Source organism: Schistocerca gregaria, chromosome 5, assembly GCF_023897955.1.
Source record: "Schistocerca gregaria isolate iqSchGreg1 chromosome 5, iqSchGreg1.2, whole genome shotgun sequence".
NCBI classification, from domain to species: domain Eukaryota; kingdom Metazoa; phylum Arthropoda; class Insecta; order Orthoptera; family Acrididae; genus Schistocerca; species Schistocerca gregaria.
The window spans coordinates 108147585-108169593 of NC_064924.1; the positions used below are offsets into that span (position 1 = coordinate 108147585).

At 44.2% G+C, this 22009-nt stretch overlaps 1 protein-coding gene across 1 annotated transcript in view; it reads left to right on the forward strand.

Annotated features, from left to right (window-relative positions):
- LOC126272086 (hemicentin-1) overlaps window positions 1-22009 on the forward strand; it is a 1030571-nt gene that overhangs the window by 726114 nt on the left and 282448 nt on the right. The gene's annotated exons all lie outside the window — the stretch shown is intronic.

The following is a 22009-nucleotide window of genomic DNA, read 5'->3' on the forward strand; positions in this document are numbered from 1 at the left end:
CCATCTGGTTTCCCCCTTCAAGCTAAACAAGTTTCGTTCTTTGTAGTTTTTTTCGTTTGACGCTTATTTCGTGAGATATTTGGCCCGGCCACTGTCAATGGACCACCCTGTGTATGTGTAAAGGGTGATTCAGTTGCTCCTACCACTGGGTTTTATACAACGTGCAACGCTTTCAAATAGCCATTTCGAGTTTTTCATGTTTTATCGCTCGCTGCATGCAAATTTTTCTTCAACAACTCGAAACCGTGGCCTCCAGCGAAATCGTATCCTAGAACAAAATTTAAATATACCAAAATGGCTCTGAGCACTATGGGACTCAACTGCTCCGGTCATTAGTCCCCTAGAACTTAGAACTACTTAAACCTAACTAACCTAAGGACATCACACACATCCATGCCCGAGGCAGGATTCGAACCTGCGACCGTAGCAGTCCCACGGTTCCAGACTGCGCGCCTAGAACCGCTAAATATACCAAATTTCCAACAAAAAGGTGCTGATTTCTTTGGGGGACTAATAGTTTGGGCGTAGCGAGCGAGAGAATATGAACATTTTGCACGTGGCATTGGAAGGCATTGGGAGCTGCATAAAAATGTGCGTCGGACAGCTGGATCCTCCTTTATTTCAACGTAACATTCGCGCAAAGATTGCGAGAAAGTTAGTTTATTGTTAGAAGGCGTAACAATCTTTCATTCATCCAAGAATTTCTTTTTAATTCTGATAACAGAACTAGAATTAATTCTTATTACGTTTAGCGTTAAATCAATGTTCTCGTGATTTCACTTAATAGTAATAATGGCTTTCAAACCATGTAAATAAATTAATTTTGATTTTAAAGTGTAGATATATTTGTTTCATATTTCTGTATGACAGAAATTTGATGCTAGAAAGTAAGTGGATAACGCTGAAGAACGTTATAGAGGAAATTCCATGGACGCAACAGAAGCCCTAACGTGGAAGGATGAAGAATATCGCTGGATTTGCTGTAGAATATAATTTGTTTTCGATTTTCTAAATATGTATTCACGAAATATCTAGTTTTTTTTTTTTCTCCGGCCACATCCACTGCTGTCAAGAGTTGAGAAAGTTTCATTGTGGTCAAACACGATAAAATTAGGTTCTGGACTAAAGATGTAAGCGTAAAGAAAATTGTTGATTTTAGTGACTGTTGTCTGTCTCAACGATTAATGTACAAAAAAGACACCCCGCGTTTTTCCAGCGATGGGTAAGGGTGACCTGGAACCATAGGGATTTGATGACCCACATGCTTACGAAACGGTTAGCCTTAAGTAGGAGACACTCTTAAAAGAAGGCCAAATGAAGTCTCCACCTGTCGTTTCCCCGAGAGATCATTAATATCTGACGTTGTGAATGATAACAATCTTCGACCCTGGCTATCATTTGTTGGACTAATATATCCTTTTATTTTGCAATAACAACTACTACTGCACAGATTCAGCTGTGTACCCGTTGTCAAGTGGTTGGGTACCTCATCAGATGCACATACATGTACTAGGAATACAGTGTTCGTCAAGTCGTGTAATGGTAAAAATGAATAAGTTGGGGCTTGGCTTGCACTAAGATCGTATAAGCCTCCATGAAATTATCACACATCAAATCAAAAGCGAACTATAACGTGGTCGTGGCGGTATTGCCTTCACGAAAAAGTACCTCCGAGACCACACTGCACGTTTGTTATTGAAATTCCAGCCACTGTTCAATGTCTCGAAATGATATGCTCTTTCACTTTTAACTATTCAATAATTGTTACATCTCGTGGATTTTTTATTTAATCGCTTGCATCCGCCAAATAGTACTGAAAATGGATAGGCGTAAATACCGAGTACTTGTCTTGAGTGTTTTACTTACGAGTGGAAAGTTTTTCTCTGTATTGTAACGTATAGAGTATGCGAAAATTAAGTCTGTGAAATGTCAGCAGTACTTCATTAATGCATACATTTAAACAATAACTGAAAGACCACGAAGTTTCAGATTCCAGTACCTATCTTTCGCCCGCCCGGTTGGCCGTGCGGTCTAACGCACGGCTTTCCGGGCGGGAAGGAGCGCCGGTCCCCGGCACGATCCGCCCGGCGGATTTGTGTCTAGGTCCGATGAGCCGGCCAGTCTGTGGATGGTTTTTAGGCGGTTTTCCATCTACCTCGGTAAATGCGGGCTGGTTTCCCTTATTCCGCCTCAGCTACACTGTCGGCGATTGCTGCGCAAACTCCACGTACGCGTACACCACCGTTACTCCACAACGCAAATATAGAGGTTACACTCGTCTGGTGTGACACGTTCCCTGGGGGGTCCACCGGGGGCCGAGCCGCACAATAATCTTGGGTTCGGTCTGGGATGGCGGAGGAGTGAAGTGGACTGCGGTAGTCGTCGTGGGGTTGTGGACCACTGCGGCTGCGGCGGGGACGGAGCCTCTCCGTCGTTTCTAGGTCCCCAGTTAACATAACATAACATAACCTATCTGTCATCTTAATCTGCAAGTATCATTTGGGCAAGGCAATACAGCTACTGCTTTACTAAAGATCGGTTAGGAATGTGGTGACTTCTTGGAGACTTCTGTGCAGCCATCTCGCTATACTTTTTACCACTGTATCACTTTACGAACACTATTTGTAACGCAAGAAACATAACACAGTCGCTTCACCTCTTCGTACTGTGTTATAGTGGTGTACATCACGTCTGTTATCTGATACCAGCTGACCAGAGACTTGACATGATGAAAATCGATACCAAACATATAAAATAGTTGATACACGAGTGAGCCCTGGGTATGAAAGTAATGGTGTATCGAACTGGGATGGGGAATGGGTTTTGTGTATGCAGTCATAGCCACAATGTTTATTGGGAACGCTGCTGACACATTCCTCTGTTGGACTCGGCGATCCCGTAGTAGGTAAACCACTGAGTGACATAGGCGGGCTCTCTAGTATTATGTAAGAGAGAGATTGTTACATAGAGTTGCGCTATACCAAAGCTACGGTTTGGTAGTTTTGGTACAGTATATAAATGACATAGTAGATGGTATGATTAGCAGTAGTACTGGTAGCGTTGGTACGGAAAGAAACATATATGAATTTGTGGAGGAGAAATTGCGACCGACAATTTCTCTTTCTTTTTGGCTTGTCTATTTGTTTGTTTTGCATATAATTAAAATCACTCATCGTTCAGTGTTAGTCCATTGTATATTTTATGTCCTTACAAAATATAAATTACATTGTATAAGTAATGAAAATGAGTTGACCATGGAACTTCTGCACTCTTATGTAACCAAAGTAATTACTTTGAATGCAAGTACAGTTCACAAGCAGAAATACAGAAAATCTGTGTAGTTATCGTTATTTTGTACTCAGTAAAATGTTCTTCACCATGATCAGAGGTTAGAGTTTTTGCGGTTTTTTAATATTACCTTTTATTGAGAAAATCGCGTTTGCTAGCGCTATGTGACAACTCCGTATTGTATTTTTTTTCTTATTTTTAGTATAACATGCCTCTGTTTCAATTTGCAAACCAACAATTTTTGAATAAAGCCTGAATTAAACCTGGACAGTTTCAATTTTGCCATAATACTATTTATTTTTAAGTAACAGACAGAGGGATAAGTTCGTAGAATAAAAGTGTTCCGCAGATTACGTGGCTCTTTGTATATCCTCACTCAGGTACTAGACTGTTCATTGTTTCCGGTTTCTAGGGGAATCTAGTAAGGCACTGATTATATTCGCAAACGAAGTCAACAAAATTAGGTAACACCTGATAGGTATGCAACACACCTAACGTACAGACGAAGCGGTTACGATCAAGACTGCTACCGTAGTCTACGCTTATTTACGCTAGTCTACGGTAGCCTTCGGTATTTTTACGTCTCTACTGTTACACTTAAGAACCATTTACGAATCTCACATCAACGTAAACTGCACAGCAGTAATTAATGCGAAGTAAAACCATATTTTATTCCAACCAATTACAACCAGTTCCGCAGACTGTTATCATCCAGAAAATTTGTTATAGCTGTCGATCTCACTGCGACAAAAAAACTGGCATTTGAAGTGACTGTTCGTGATATTATGCCACCTCCGGGCTGGCAGAATTGTCGAGACTGCTATTCGCGGGATAGGAGGAGGTGGGGAGAGTATCTGCGACACGACAGGCGCGGCCATAATTAATGCGCTCTCACCACTCGCCGCTAGCCTCGCAGTTCTGCCCAAATTAAACCGCGTCGCCGCCGCCTCTCTCGCTGCTGTGGGCCGCGCTCAAACGCCGCACAGAAATTACGAGCGGCACTTCTGTCGCGCCATGCGTCCCTCGAGAAGCCCCGATCTCCCCTTACAAAGCACCTTGGTTCTTCTAATCTATTTCTCTCATCAGCAGAGCATCCCCGTTTTGTGTTATGTGTTTGAATGCGCCTTCATCTGGCGAGAGATTTCTCGAGAAACACATCAACGATGCTGACGTCTCAAAACACCTAATCGACGAAACGAATTACGGGTTTTGAAATACAGTTTCGCAGACAAAATCCGAGCAATTCAGTCAAACATATGTACAATTTTTGTAACATAACGCTTTCCGCAAGTGAGTTAACAAATGGACTGTCCATCTTGTTGATGAACCTCTTTTTATGCGTGCTTGCTTTCAAATTTACAATTATGGAAATAGAGTCCCTCTTTGAGGAAACCCTCAGACAGAACCCTACACTACATCTACATCTACATGACTACTCTGCAATTCACATTTAAGTACTTGGCAGAGGGTTCATCGAACCACAATCATACTATCTCTCTACTATTCCACTCCCGAACAGCGCGCGGGAAAAACGAACACCTAAAACTTTCTGTTCGAGCTCTGATTTATCTTATTTTATTTTGATGATCATTCCTACCTATGTAGGTTGGGCTCAACAAAATATTTTCGCATTTGGAAGAGAAAGTTGGTGACTGAAATTTCGTAAAAAGGTCTCGCCGCGACGAAAAACGTCTTTGTTGTAATGACTTCCATCCCAACTCGTGTATCATATCTGCCACACTCTCTCCCCTATAACGAGATAATACAAAACGAGCTGCCCTTTTTTGCACCCTTTCGATGTCCTCCGTCAATCCCAACTGGTAAGGATCCCATACCGCGCAGCAATATTCTAACAGAGGACGAACGAGTGTAGTGTAAGCTGTCTCTTTAGTAGACTTGTTGCACCTTCTAAGCGTCCTGCCAATGAAACGCAACCTTTGGCTCGCCTTCCCGACAGTATTATCTATGTGGTCCTTCCAACTGAAGTTGTTCGTAATTTTAACACCCAGGTACTTAGTTGAATTGACAGCCTTGAGAATTGTACTGTTTATCGAGTAATCGAATTCCAACGGATTTCTTTTGGAACTCATGTGGATCATCACACACTTTTCGTTATTTAGCGTCAACTGCCACCTGACACACCATACAGCAATCTTTTCTAAATCGCTTTGCAACTGATACTGGTCTTCGGATGACCTTACTACACGGTAAATTACAGAATCATCTGCGAACAATCTAAGAGAACTGCTCAGATTGTCACCCAGGTCATTTATATAGATCAGGAACAGCAGAGGTCCCAGGACGCTTCCCTGGGGAACACCTGATATCACTTCAGTTTTACTCGATGATTTGCCGTCTATTACTACGAACTGCGATCTTCCTGACAGGAAATCACGAATCCAGTCGCACAACTGAGACGATACTGAGGTGAAGAAAATCGTGGGATATCTCCTAATATAGTGTCGGACTCCTTTTGTTCGGCGTAGTGCATCAGCTTCACGTGGCATGAAGTCAACTAGTCGTTGGAAGTCCCTTGGAGAAATATTGAGCCATACTGCCTCTATAGCCGTCCGTAATTGCGAAAGTGTTGCCTGTGCAAGATGTTTTGCATGAACTGACCTCTCGATTATGTCCTATAAATGGTCGATGAGATACATGTTGGGCGAACTGTGTGGACAGATCATTCTCTCGAATAGTCCAGAATGCTCTGAAATAGCGCACTGCCGTCCATAAAAATTCCATCGTCGTTTGGAACGTGAAATCCGTGAGTGGATGACTGCAAATTGTCTCAGAATACCGAACAACCATTTCCAGGCAATGATCGGTTCAGTTAGACCAGAGGACTCAGTCCAAATGGTTCAAATGGCTCTAGGGACTTTACATCCGAGGTCATAATTCCCCTAGACTTAGAACTACTTAAACCTAACTAACCTAAGGGCATCACACACATCTATACCCGAGGCAGGATTCGAACCTAAGACCGTAGCAGCAGCGCGGTTCCGGTCTGAAGCGTCTACAACAGCTCGGCCACAGCGGCCTGCTGAACTCAGTCCATTTCATGTAAACACAGCCAAACCCATTATGCAGCCAGCACCTACATGCACAGTGCCTTATTGACAACTGCGCCACACTCGTACCCTACCATGAGCTCTTACCAATGTAAAGAGCGTGATCCATCTGACCGGGCCACCTTTTTCCAGACATGTAGGATCCAACGGATATGATCACGCGCCTATGAGAGGGGCTGCAGGAGATGATGTGCTTCTAGCAAGGACACTCACATCGGTCGTCTGCTGCTATAGCTCATTAACACGAAATTTCACAAAACTGCTGTAACGGATACTTTCGTCGAACGTCCCACATTGATTTCTGGGGCAGTGTTGCTTGTCTGTTAGCACTGACAACTCTTCACAAATGCCGCTGCTTTCGGTCGTTTAGTGAAAGGTGTCGGCCACTGCGTTGTCCGTGGTGAGAGGTAATGCCTAAAATTTGCTATTTTCGGCACGCTCTTGACACTGTTGATCACGGAATACTGAATGCCCTACGATTTTCGAAATGGAATTTTCCTTACGTCTAGCTCCAACTACATATCCGCAATCTTCGAACTGACCATCTGGGATCACGTAACAACTTGAATCCCTTTTCTTTCTTGGTGTTTCGTATTTTTCCAGTAGCCCATATTCTGTCTATGTTGTTTTGTTTCTTTTGTTCGTGTTGTTCCTTATTTCTGATGCCTTGAAAGCCTTTTAAATTTAATATTTTATGTGTACAGACGTTTATCTATGTTATTTTCAATTCTTTCATGTTGTTTCTTTCTAGTTCTTTTATTATTTCTGTAATCCATGCCATTATCGATTTCTTTTTCCGGACATACAGAAACATTTATTTCGTTAACATGTTCTTATTCATTAGGTACAGGTGTCCGAAGAAGATTAATCTTGGTTTTGCCGCTACTTTCGATATTTTCTGTGTGTTTTCGTAGATCTCCCCGTTACCTCTTATTTTGCAGTCTTCTTTCATTTTTATTGCACCCATTATTTTTCTGATAATCAGTCTTTCAAGTACTTCTATTCTGTCCAGCTTATAGTTCATCTTTAAGCATTCTCATGAAAATAAACATTCTGGTCTTGCCGGTGCATTATAGCATTTTGCTTTTGTTTTGTAGAAGTGCGTTTGTTGTTGTAGATGTCAAACCACATGCTCTTTCCATGTTCTTATCTCTACATCTATTGCAGATTTTTCAAGTATTTATCTGTTTTTAAAATAACTTGATTGACGAACACGATTTTTATAGCACTGCCCGTCCGTATGAGGCGATGGTAATGAATCACCCATGAAAGAAAGAGACTAAGACTATTAGGATCCGATGTACCGTTACACAACCCATGGGGAATTTCTTTGACAAACTGATCTTGGGACGCCATCACGTCGAAACTGTGAATAGCCAATTTTTTGTTGTTGTAAATGTGATAAGCATTTACTGAGCTTGTCTAAGATGTTAAAAGATAATCTGAAAATGTGAGTTGGGGTGTTCTAACTCTCGTGCTATATGAGATCCAAAATTGTGCTAGTTATGAGAGACTGATAGTTTGTATTTAGGTCTCTTTGGTAGATTCGCTTTCTGTACGTGCTTGGAACGATCCAGTATACTAAAACAGCGGGTCAGTGCAGTACAAGTATCTCCCTGCTTAACTCTGATCTATTGTCTAGCCTGTAGCATCGAACAGGGCACACTAGGACACTGTGGGTCGAAACCTGAACAACTATTTAGGGCCCGTATTAATTAAAATTGCATCTGACCTCGGGGGCGGCCCACATTTCCTCGGCCGCGGTACGCGCCTTTCCATTATTTTCCGAAATTGAAAAGTTAATGAAATCGTGTTGTTTGCGCAAACCTGCACGACGACGATAAGTCGTACGCGACGAGGAGAAGTGGGGGGGGGGGGGGGGGGGCGGAGGGAGTGGAGGGTAATAAAAATATATAGATGTGTGTGTGCGCGTGTGTACGCGTATTTCTGGAAAGGCTAGCGGCCGGCTAGTAATCTAAAATATATCGGACCGACACAGGGACGAGTTAAAAAGAAGAGCCGGGCAGAGCGGAATACGAAGAACTGCGACGCAGCGAGAGAGAGACACACACGCAGACAGAAGGCAGCCAGGTGCCAAATTGATATCCGATATCAAATAAAAGGCCCGCGCTCGGCGAGTGGAGTGTCTGTCGTCGGAGCGTGGAGCGTGATTGATGGGCGGCCGGTAATTGTGTGTATCTGCCAGTCAGCGCGCTCCTCCTCACCCCCCCCCCCCCCCTCGCCGTGCCGTTTATGACGATCACAACTGGAAGTGACGGGCCACGTACATATTTTGGAGCCGTAATGGAGTTGTCACTTTGCCTTTGAAACGCGGCTGCAGCGTCTTTACTCCTTTTTCTCGGGCGGGCGCGCGCAGCTCGTTCGCCGGGGCGGAAATGGAAGGGAAGAGCAGGTGGGTAGGCAGCAGATACGTCGTGGAAGGGGGGGGGGGGCGAAGCGGAGGCTCGTCGTTTAGCAGCGGGAATCTGGTGCGCCCTGCCCGATGACGGGAGGCGCTGGAGCGCTATCGGCCAGAAGATCACCGGCAGTCGCTGGAAGCTGTTAGAAGGCGGACGTGTGCTCTCACAAGAAACGGTTACCGTCGCCGTGCAGTGCCAGTCGGCCAGACTCTGTATCGAACATGCGAACGACATGCTCTCCTCTGCTATTATTATTTTTGTTGTTGTTGTGGTACTCAGTTCGGGAAAAAAAATGTGTTTGCGTGCTGTGGTTGCTGACTATGACTGGGCACATTCTACACTGACAAAAGTCATGTGATACTGAACTGCACATATACAAACAGCGGTAGTATCGCGTACACAAGGTACACTACTGGCCATTAAAATTGCACCAAGAAGAAATGCAGATGATAAATCGGTATTCATTGGACAAATATATTATTCTAGAAGTGGCATGTGATTACATTTTCACGCAATTTGGTCGCATAGATCCTGAGAAATCAGTACCCAGAACAACCACCTCTGGCCGTAATAACGGCCTTGACTCGCCTGGGCATTGAGTCAAACAGAGCTTGGATGGCGTGTACAGGTACAGCTGCCCATGCAGCTTCAACACGATACCACAGTTCATCAAGAGTAGTGACTGGCGTATTGTGACGTGCTAGTTGCTCGGCCACCATTGACCAGCCGTTTTCAGTTGGTGAGAGATCTGGAGAATGTGCTAGTCAGGGCAGCAGTCGAACATTTTCTGTATTCAGAAAGACCCGTACAGGACCTGCAACATGCGGTTGTGCATTATCCTGCTGAAATGTAGGGTTTTGCAGGGATCGAATGAAGGGTAGAGCCACGGGTCGCAACGCATCTGAAATGTAACGTCCACTGTTCAAAGTGCCGTCAATGCGAACAAGAGGTGACCGAGACGTGTAACCAGTGGCATCCCATACCATCACGTTGGGTGATACGCCAGTATGGTGATGGCGAATACACGCTTTCAATGTTCGTTCACCGCGATATCGCCAAACACGGATGCAACCATCATGATGCTGTAAACAGAACCTGGATTCATCAGAAAAAATGACGTTTTGCCATTCGTGCACCCAGGTTCGTCGTTGAGTACGCCATCGCAGGCGCTCCTGTCTGTGATGCAGCGTCGATAGTAACCGCAGCCATGGTCTCCGGGCTGCTGGAAACGTCGTCGAACTGTTCGTGCAGATGGTTGTTGTCTTGCAAACGTCCCCATCTGTTGACTCAGGGATCGAGACGTAGCCGCACGATCCGTTACAGCCATGCGGTTAAGATGCCTGTCATCTCGACTGCTAGTGATACGAGGCCGTTGGGATCCAGCACGGCATTCCGTATTACCCTCCTGAACCCACCGATTCCATATGCTGCTAACAGTCACTGGATCACGACCAACGCGAGCAGCAATGTCGCGATACGATAAACCGCAATCGCGATAGGCTACAATCCGACCTTTATCATAGTCAGAAGCGTGATGGTACGCATTTCTCCTCCTTACACGAGGCATCACAACAACTTTCACCAGACTACGCCGGTCAACTGCTGTTTGTGTATGAGAAATCTTGTGTGAATGCTCTGATAGGCTAATCATTTGCATATCACAGCATCCTCTTCCTGTCGGTTAAAATTCGCGTCTGTAGCACGTCATCTTCGTGGTGTAGCAATTTTAATGACCAGTAGTGTATAAAATGGCAGGAGGTGACATTTGTGCTCAGGTATTTCATGTGAAAAGGTGTCCGACGTGACTATGGCCACACGACGGGAATGCGGGATGGTAGTTAAAGCTAAACGCATCAGATATTCAGTTTCGTAGATCGTTAGTGAATTCAGTATTTGGAGAGCCACAGTGTCAAGAGTGTGCGAGAATATTAAATTTCAGGCATTATCTGTCACCACGGACAATACTGTGGCCATCAGCCTTTCCTTAACAACCGAGGGAATGGCGTTTGCATAGAGTTGTCATTGCTAACAGATAAGCAAACACTGAGTCACACTGCGTGAAATAACCATTGAAATCAATATGGGACGTACGACGAAAGTATCCACGAGGATAGTTCAGCGAAATTTGGCGTTAATGGGCTACGGCAGCAGAAGCCGGCGCGAGAGCCTTTACTAACAGCACGACATCTCCTGGGCTCGTGACCATATCGGTTGGATCCTAGACAACTGGAAAACCGTAGCGTGCTCAAATGAGTCCCTTTTTCTTTTGGTAAGTGTTGATGGTGTGGTTAGAGTGTAGCGTATACCCAACGAAGCCAAGGACCCGAGTTGATAACAAGGCACTCAGCAGGCTGATGGTGGCTCCAATATGGTGTGGCCTGCTTTTACATGGAAGAGACTGGGTCTTTTGGTCCAACTGAACCGATCATGGACTGGAAATGGCGTGTGCATTGAGTTGTCACTGCTAAAAGACAAGCAGACACTGCGTGAAATAACCACAGAAATCAAAATGGGCCGTTTGACGAACGTATCCATGAGGACAGTGCTGCGAAATTCGGTGTTAATGGGCTATGGCAGTAGACGACCGACGTGGGAGCCTTTGCTAACATTACGGAATCGCCTTCAGCGCATCTCCTAGGCTCGTGAGCGTATCGGTTGGGTCCTAGACGACTGGAAATCCGTGGTGTGGACAGATGAGTCCCTGTCCCAGTTGGTAGGAGCTGATGGTAGAGTTCGAGTTTGGCTCAGACCCAACGAAGCCTTGGACCCAAGTTGTTCAAAGTGGTTCAAATGGCTCTGAGCACTATTGGACTTACCATCTGAGGTCATCAGTCCCCTAAACATAGAACTTCATAAACATAACTAACCTATGGACATTAGACACATCCATGCCCGAGGCAGGATTCGAACTTGCGACCGTAGCAGGAGCACGGTTCCGGACTGAAGCGCCTAGAAGCGCTCGACCACAGCGGCCGGCTGGACCCAAATTGGAAGCTAATTGCGGCTCCAACATGGTGTGTACTGTGTTTACATGGAATAGTCTGGGTTCTCTGGTCCAATTGAACAGATCATGGCCTGGAAATAGTTATGTACGGCTACTTAGAGACTATTTGCAGCCATTCATGGACTTCATGTCCCCAACAACGATGTAATTTTTATCAATGACAGTGTGCCATGTCACCGGACCTCAATTGTTCGCGACTGGTTTGAAGAACATTTAGCACAATTCAACAGTGATCTGACCACCCATCGAACATTTACTGGACATAATTGTGAGGTCAGTTCGTGCACAAAATCCTGCAGTGACAACAGTTTCGCAGTTATGGACGGCTCAGTATTTCTGCGGAGGTGTCCAACGACTTGTTCAGTCTATGCAAAAGGAGATCCGACAGGATATTAGGAGGTAGTCCAGGACTTTTGTCACCTCAGTGTATAACCGCAGTCTGGTTTTTATACAAGTTGCAGATAACCTTTCGCTCGCTATATTGTATCTCTACTACATTCGTAATTTGAAAGAGTGTTTTCTAGTCATCAATGTCAAAAGCTAAACCCAGAAGTTGTACAAATATTTTTGTTTATTCAAACTATCTTGCAAAATAAGTCGTATTGGCAGTATTGAGGCGTGTGCCTCAACGTTTCTTCAGAACACAAAACCGATGTCTACTGCGATGGGTTTCGACCAGTCTTTCCGTTCTCCTGGATGTATACCGTGGTAGTATTTTGCAATAAATAATTATTAAACTGATGGTATGCCTCCGTTGTAGCAGCAGTCTGTAGTGGTAAATGTGGCAATTAACTAACGAAACTGTGTGATTTATTGCAAATAAAGCTACACCCAACTTCCGTCCCTTGCAACATATACCCACCTGCTGCATACTCATTCACAACACCCTTGATACTGAGTAAACTATCCGAACTGCCTTCAGTTAGGACGTTTTTCAATCGCCGTATTTTCATCTCAGCGCGCTGTGGTTCTTCCAGTGCATCGATTGACGCTTTGTTTCCGTCTCATATTGGACACTTTAAGTTTCACCGCCTGTGACGACGTTGGTGAGTGAGTCTGCTAATTCTGTGGTTCTCTCGCGTCAGGACAAATGTTCTCCCGATCGACATTTTATTCCTGATTGACGTTTTTCAGGACTATTTTTACACATAGTCGTGTTTAATTCATCATGCCAAATTTTTCTTGGTCTCTTTTTGTTAGTCTTTTACAATGTCGGCTATCATCGAAATACTCAGACGTCCTCTCCCTGCACAATATCATTTTCTAAAAGTTTCCTCCAGTTCTTTTAGTCACAGGTCTACCAGGACATGCATACATGCATAATCTTCATCCTTTTTCGGACCTGCAGAAAACTTTTTGAGCTATTGAAAAACTCGTGCAGTCTTTACAAAATACATTTCCTTTATCGTTAAGCAATTCGTTGGGGCGGCAACAACAACTATGCAGCAGCGTCATGTGCCATCAAGGCTCAAAAAGCAAACTAAAGAGGATGGAGAAGGGAAACGAGTTTGGTTGCTCCTGGGGTATGAAGACCATTACATTCCAATACTAGCCTCGTGCCATATGACTACACAATAGTTGGTGTGTAGGATCGTTACTTGATTGCCACTGCTGATAGATTGTTGAAACAACGTGTAACACACCTTCTCTAATTCTGCATCTACACGCAAGTCGCCTTATGGTGCGTGGCAGAGGTTACTTGTGGTACCTCTGCTTCCGTTTGCACTTTTCCAGTCCCAGCAGTGAATGGTACGGCGGAAGGACGACTTTCTGTTACGTTCCGTATGCTTTCCGATTTTGTCAAAAATTACTTTCGTGGTCATTTTTCAAGATATGTGTGTGAAGAGGTCATACGTTTCTCGACTTTCCTTGAAAGCTCAGTTTTCGGAATTTTAACGGTAAACCTCACCGTAATAAAAAAACGCCGCCTTGTACTGTCTGGAACTGGAGTCTCAAAAGCATCTCCGTGATGATATCACATTTTTTAAGCCGCCCTTAGGCGTTCAATAATATTGACAATATTTTCCGGAGGCACAGTACTACTGACCGCCTAGAAGAGAGACTGAGAGGTGGCGCAGTTACATTGAGAGCATCGAAAGCTAGGGGAAATATATTGCACAGCCTGGAAATATTGTGCCATCTGTGGGCACTGTTGACAATATCCTCGACAGTCTCTCACGTGCTACACGGACTAAGAAATTGGAGTTGTTGTTGCTGGGTTATAACAAGACGAAAGAGCGTTATTATTAAAGTGCATCAAAATGTATAAATGATTGCCGGCATTGTGAGGCGTTAGGGCAGATGAGTACAAAAACAGAAGTGTTAAGAATGATGAATTGTACGATTTGTTGCTCAGAAAATATAGGAAATAACCACGAAAGATGTTTCTAAAAATTTAATTAACACTAAGTTACGCATAAAAGTGTGTGTGTGTACACATTACCTACCGGAATATAATTCGTTAGTGCACGTATTATTCCATGAGTCGTTACCATAACTATGTCTCAAATTTCCAGAATGAGATTTTCACTCTGCAGCGGAGTGTGCGCTGATATGAAACTTCCTAGCAGATTAAAACTGTGTGCCCGACCGAGACTCGAACTCGGGACCTTTGCCTTTCGCGGGCAAGTGCTCTACCAACTGAGCTACATTTATGTCTCAAATGCTGCAAGGTGGAAACTGCACTTGTAAATCTCAAGCCTTCGAAAGAATAGCCAGTAGGAAGGTATCGTAGCGTAGTAGACAGACACTCACTTCTGGATCTACGTCTGTCATTGTATTTTTTTTATGATAATGGTATGCGCGTCAACAGAAATTTATCCGGGGGGTGGAAGAGGGGCAGGGCAAGTACCAATGTATGGGGACGCCAGTGTATAAAATGGTGGACCATCAACACCAAAAAAGTTATTATAATCTTTTCGTTTTTTGTCGTGCTCAGTTCTCTCAACAAGTTTTCGTGAGTGATTTTTGACGCTGCTTGAAACAGTTTTTCATCCACCTTTTATTCTTTTTGCAACGAAGTTGAGCGAATGTCACTGCAGAAGCGTCTTTATCGTCCAACATTCCGAACCACAATTTTATTGCACATTATTATTGACGCATCTAGAGAGTACGTCAGTAATATTGTGCAATATTATTGACCGTCTAGAACTCACTTTCAACGAATGTGTGACGGAGCGTCTTTTATCTCTTCGTCTTCTGCACGCCCTAACTGCAAGGGTCCCAGACTAAAGAGCAGTACGTGCAAATCCGTCCAACGAGTTCCTATTAGCTATTTTTACCTTATGATTGTTCTAACTAATGCTATCCTTTCAACAGTTTCTCCTTCAACGCAGGGTGAGCACAATAAAACATTATGCTATCATAAATTAATACAAACGAAACGGTGAAACTTAATCGCTTCAAACCGTAACCTGTGAATAGAGTATCTCCAGAAGATTTTAAGTATAGACACAATTGTTTTGTTGTACACCTTCGCCGCCAGAGAGCGCTGGTCTAGAAAATGGTAAGTGCAACATAACAGAACAGCGAAGTTAGAATTATATATTAATACATTCAGCTGCTGACGGGCGATGATATATATCAACGGGGACAGATGAAAATCTGTGCCCCGACCGGGACTAGAACCCGGGATCTCCTGCTTACATGGCAGAAGGTCTATTCATCTGTTTTTTCTTCTCTTTTTCATTTTGTTCGGTATGGTTCGTTGCTTTTGGTCTGGGCGGACGTCGCAAGACATCCGTTCACGTTGATCGTTGATTCCTTGACACAGTTCCTTTTATTGCAGGGGGCACGCAGGCCTCTGACCGAACACGCTGAGCTACTGTGCCGGCAAATACACCTGAGCCACCGAGGGCACAGAGGATAGTGCGACTGCAGGGACTATCTCGCTCACGCCTCCCGCGTGACTCATTCTCACCTGATATGTCCACACACTAAATTCGTAGTATCCTTACCCAACACACTCATTACTCGTGTAAGACATTATCACCAAGTCCTGTAAGAGTTCGCGTAATATGTGTGCATCCGCACAGAACAAGAAGGTCATGGCCGGCATTGCCAGAACTATATACTTACATGGATATGGTGTCTGTTCTTTCTGACATGTCCGAAAGAACAGACACCATATCCATATAAGTATAACAGAAGAGCTGTTATGTCGTCCATTTAGCAAAAAGGGATTCGGTAATTGCTGTTCAACGAGTATTTCGCAACCCAGCAAAATCCTCATTTAGCCTGGCAGAAACAGTTTGGAAGGAAGGGCAGAAGTCGCGGTCGACCTCCTGTGTGGAAGCAAAGTGGAGACTCTACCGGGTGGCTCTTGGTTAAAGTATGTGCAAAGTGCTCGTTGAACAGTTGTTACCGACTCCCTTTTCGCTAACTTGAGGACACACTTGCTATTCTGTTGTGTTTTAGTTGCCATTATACGCTAGCTCTCTCTGGCGGCGGCAGAGTGCAACAGAATAATTGCGTCCACAGTTGAGAATACTTCTGGAGAGGCTCTATTAACAAGTTAAAGTTTTGAAGCGAGTACGTTTTACCGTTTCGTTTGCATGAGTTTTTAATACTGTAAAATTATGCTGTGCGCACCCTGTGGCTTTCTTGGTAATTTAGTTTCGAGTCACTACGGACACAGGCTCCAAATGTTTTACGGTTTTTGCTGTTTTCAGTAGTTGATTATCAGTCGTATTCTTTCCATATATTTAATAACAATAACAATAGTTTAGGGTCAACTGCGTTTCCGCGGAGACCGAGAGTCCTCTGCAAATCTTCATGCATTTTCCGGTATTGTGACGCTAACAAACAACTTGGAAGACCCATTTTTGTTTGGTATCAGGCGTCCAGAGAAACTTGAAGTGGAATGACTAGAGAAAACCAGTTGTAGGAAACGCGTATACCACCTAGAGAGTCACTGAAATAATTCCACGGATTTGTAACTTACCCAGAAATGAAGGAGATTAGAACCTCCCAGTTAATGTATCCTTGAGTATTATTCGTCGGTTAGGGACTTTTACAATGCAAAATTAATAAAGGAAGATAGAGAAGACTCGAAGGATAAACGTATGTCTCGTCATGAGATCGTAATAAGTACAAGAGCGCCACAGAGATGATCACCAGAATCCGGTGACAGCCCCTTTAAGACAGGTTTTCTGTTTAAATTCCGAGAGCATATGTCCCAGAAGTGTCAGACAACATGTCCCGCGAAAGGACTCTGAATGAAAAAAAAACACAAATTAAAGGAATACGGAGTCTTACCAACAGATGTTTTTGTTGGACACGATTCGCGAATAAAACGGGAAAGGGGTAAACGAGCAGTCCACGCAAAGCATTCTCCGCCATCCACCGTAAGATACCTTGCGGAGTGTAGATGTAGATTATTTATCCTGAATGTAAGCACTCTCAATAACCAGGACCTGTCTAGATAACTCTTTCAACTTTTTTAATATATGGAACTGTTCAAATGACCAAATTTCACAGTGTGGCACGCAACTCAGCTTACGACGCTATTGCTTGTACAACTACAGGAGTCAGAAAAATGGACACAGAATAACTGAAAAGTCACATTCACATCCAAATTCGTATAAATTCTTTCTCTCCACATTCCCATTCAACAAGACAATAAAGTGACAAAGCCTTGTGTCTGCGGTCGGATGAAGTGGCGCTTACCAGATCCTGTTTCATCCACAACATGAGCTATACATGCAATACATTTAGCAGCAATACAAGGTGTGACTGGAGAGTTTTAAGGATGGATCCGGTACTGCTTACTGGTTTGGCGGGCAGGTACACGGAGCCTGCCGCTAGAGAATTCCGAATTGTAACTTGCAACATAGCGTTGTGTAACGCAGCTACGTCTGTGTGTGAGAAACAGCACGCTGTAAACGAGTATCGAATTCGAAAACGCGTAATGGAAATATTTTAGATCTGGTTGCCACGAACAGACCAGACTTCATCGACGGTGTCAGTGTTGAGACAGGGATTAGTGATCATGATGGTGTCATTACGACTATGGTTACGAAAGTTAAAAAGTCAGTCAAGAAGGCTAGGAGAGTATTCTTACTAGAAAGAACAGATAAGCACTTGTTAGCATCCCACTTAGTAAATGAATCGACTTCATTTACTTCAGGTACGATGGACGTGGAAGAATTAAGGGCAAATTTTAAACACATTGTAAATCACGCATTGGACAATATGTGCCGAAAAAGTGGGTTACGGACGGAAAAGGCCCACCGTGGTTTGACAGCGCAATTCGGAGAATGCTAAGGAAGCAAAGGCAGTTGCACTCGCGGTACAAGAAAGATCGGGAGAATGAGGACAGACAAAAGTTAGTAGAGATTTGTGCTGCTGTAAAATAACCGATGCGTGAAGCATTCAACCACTACCACCGTCATACCTTAGCAAAAGATCTTGCTGAAAACCCAAGGAAATTCTGGTCTTACGTAAAATCGGTAAGTGGGTCGAAGGATTCCATCCAGTCACTCACTGATCAGTCTGGCCTGGCAAAAGAAGACAGCGAAACGAAAGCTGAAATTTTAAATTTAGTATCTGAGAAATCTTTCACGCAGGAGGATCGTACAAACATACCGCCGTTTGAGTCTCTTACAGATTCCCGTATGGAGAAAATAGTGATAGACATCCCTGGGATTGTGAAGCAGCTGAATGGGTTGAAAATAAATAAATCGCCAGGTCCTGATGGGATTACAATTCGGTTTTACAGAGAGTACTCTACTGCATTGGCTCGTTACTTAGCTTGCATTTATAGCGAATATCTTGCCCAACGTAAAGTCCCGAGCGACTGGAAAAAAGCACAGGTGACGCCTGTATATAAGAAGGGTAGAAGGCCGGATGCTCAAAATTACAGACCAATATCCTTAACATCGGTTTGTTGCAGGATTCTCGAACATATTCTCAGTTCGAATATAATGAATTTCCTTAAGACAGAGTAGTTGCTGTCCATGCATCAGCACGGCTTTAGAAAGCATCGCTCCTGCGAAACGCAACTCACCTTTTTTCCACATGATATCTTGCGAACCATGGATGAAGGGTATCAGACGGATGTGAAATTCCTTGACTTCCACAAAGCGTTTGACTCGGTACCCCAATGCAGACTCCTAACTAAGGTACGAGCATGTGGGATTGGGATTGGTTCCTAAGTGTGTGAGTGGCTCGAAGACTTCTTAAGTAATAGAACCCAGTACGTTGTCCTCGATGGTGAGTGTTCATCGGAGGTGAGGGTATCATCTGGAGTATCGGAGGTGAGGGTATCATCTGGAGTGGCCCAGGGAAGTGTGGTAGGTTCGCTGTTGTTTTCTATCTACATAAATGATCTTTTGTATAGGGTGGATAGCAATGTGCGACTGTTTGCTGATGATGCTGTGGTGTACAGGAAGGTGTCGTCGTTGAGTGACTGTAAGAGGATACAAGATGACTTGGACAGGATTTGTGATTGGTGTAATGAATGGCACCTAACTCTAAATACAGATAAATGTAAATTAATGTAGATGAATAGGAAAAAGAATCCTGTAATGTTTGAATACTCCATTAGTAGTGTAGCGCTTGACACAGTCACGTCGATTAAATATTTGGGCATAACATTGCAGAGCGATATGAAGTGGGACAAGCATGTAATGGCAGTTGTGGGGAAGGCGGATAGTCGTCTTCGGTTCATTGGTAGAATTTTGGGAACACGTGGTTCATCTGTAAAGCAGACCACTTATAAAACACTAATACGACCTATTCTTGAGTACTGCTCGAGCGTTTGGGACCACTATCAGATCGGATTGAGGGAGGACATAGAAGCAATTCAGAGGCGGGCTGCTAGATTTGTTACTGGTAGGTTTGATCATCACGCGAGTGTTACGGAAATGCTTCAGCAACTCGGGTGGGAGTCTCTAGAGGAAAGGAGGCGTTCTTTTCGTGAATCGCTTCTGAGGAAATTTAGAGAACCAGCATTTGAGGCTGACTGCAGTACAATTTTACTGCCGCCAACTTACGTTTCCCGGAAAGACCACAAAGATAAGATAAGAGAGATTAGGGCTCGTACAGAGGCATATAAGCAGTCATTTTTTTTCCCTCGTTCTGTTGGGGAGTGGACCAGGGAGAGAAGATGCTAGTTGTGGTACGAGATACCCTCCGCCACGCACCGTATGATGGATTGCGGAATATGTATGTAGATGTAGATGTAGTAGATGTAGAGAGTGGGGAGTGAGTGATTGCCTTATCCTGGAACGCACTCCGACAGGAAACTGCGTTTCCGTTATTCAGTTCGTTGTGGCAGCTGGCTGAATGAGGGTGTATTAGGGATTGTTGCCTGATTCTCTCTGCGTGAAAATGGACGTAAAAACGGAGCAACGAGTTATTGTGAAATTTTATTGTAAAACCGGTAAATCAGCTTCTGAGACTTACGAACTATTAAAAACAGCTTTTGGAGATAATTGGATGAGCCAGTCATATGTTTTTGTCTGGTACACAACCACTTCAGGTTTAAAGTCTGCCAGATGACGTAAATAATCGGATCTGTGAGGGGGTGTAATGTGTCCTAATTTTTTATATGAAAGCTCTTAATCCTTGTTAACAAACGTTATTAACATTCACACCTTTATTCTTCATGTATCCATATTTGCAGCCGCCTGCCGCTAGAGAATTCCGAATTGTTACGTGCAATATGGCGTTGTGTAACGCAACTACGTCTGTTTGTGAGAAACAGCACGCTGCAATCGAGTTCCGAATTCGAAAAATTCGACCACAAATGGAGCACCCTCTCCTTGAGCATAACAATGCCGGGCCACACACGAGCGCTGCGATATCTGCAAGAATCCAACATCTTAGGTTCACTATCATTGATCATTCTTCGAGGACTTCACTTCGATAGTGATGAAGCGAAGCGGTGCAAGCAGAGGTGAGGTTGTGGCTCCCGTCAGCAGTGTCTACGGTCGAGGTATCAACAAACTGGTCTCAATGTATTTGCTGGCTGGTTGGCTGTGTCAAGAAATAAACTTGTAGGCATGAAGAGTAAAGAATCAGAATGTTAGTACAAATTGTTTTATTTAGAAAGCTTTAACACGTTTCACAAAAAATCAGACGCGTTACTTTTCAGCACGCCCTCATAGCTGCATGATAATAAAATTTTATAACAGCTTTTTAGTGATATATATAAAAATATCCAGACTACAGAGAAATTCACAAGGTTATTTACGTTGCAACGGGAACCACTAGTATCGAAAGCATCCAAACAATTTCTGGAAGCAATGCAAAAGTCAGTTGTTTTTGACAAAGAGAATGGACGTAAGTATCTGAAACACGATTTTTTCTTTCTAATATGACGCGACGAGAATATACTAAGAGTGCTGAATTTGGCCGCCCATTTCTCACGGCCACAGTCCTTATAAACCTCTACAGGTAAGAGGGAATTCTCTTTCGCAGTATACTATCAAAAACAGAGAATTTTCTGATAATAATACGGTAGTCCAGATTACCGAACTGAGCGATACGCTCATAATACATCCACTTAAAAATATCATGAATAAAAAAATCAGACAGTATCAAGTTGATATTTCACTTTCGATATTGCGCGACATTTATCAACACAACAGAAAAATTTAAATACACTCCTGGAAGTGGAAAAAAGAACACATTGACACCGGTGTGTCAGACCCATCATACTTGCTCCGGACACTGCGGGAGGGCTGTACAAGCAATGATCACACGCACGGCACAGCGGACACACCAGGAACCGCGGTGTTGGCCGTCGAATGGCGCTAGCTGCGCAGCATTTGAGCACCGCCGCCGTCAGTGTCAGCCAGTTTGCCGTGCATACGGAGCTCCATCGCAGTCTTTAACACTGGTAGCATGCCGCGACAGCGTGGACGTGAACCGTATGTGCAGTTGACGGACTTTGAGCGAGGGCGTATAGTGGGCATGCGGGAGGCCGGGTGGACGTACCGCCGAATTGCTCAACACGTGGGGCGTGAGGTCTTCACAGTACATCGATGTTGTCGCCAGTGGTCGGCGGAAGGTGCACGTGCCCGTCGACCTGGGACCGGACCGCAGCGACACACGGATGCACGCCAAGACCGTAGGATCCTACGCAGTGCCGTAGGGGACCGCACCGCCACTTCCCAGCAAATTAGGGACACTGTTGCTCCTGGGGTATCGGCGAGGACCATTCGCAACCGTCTCCATGAAGCTGGGCTACGGTCCCGCACACCGTTAGGCCGTCTTCCGCTCAC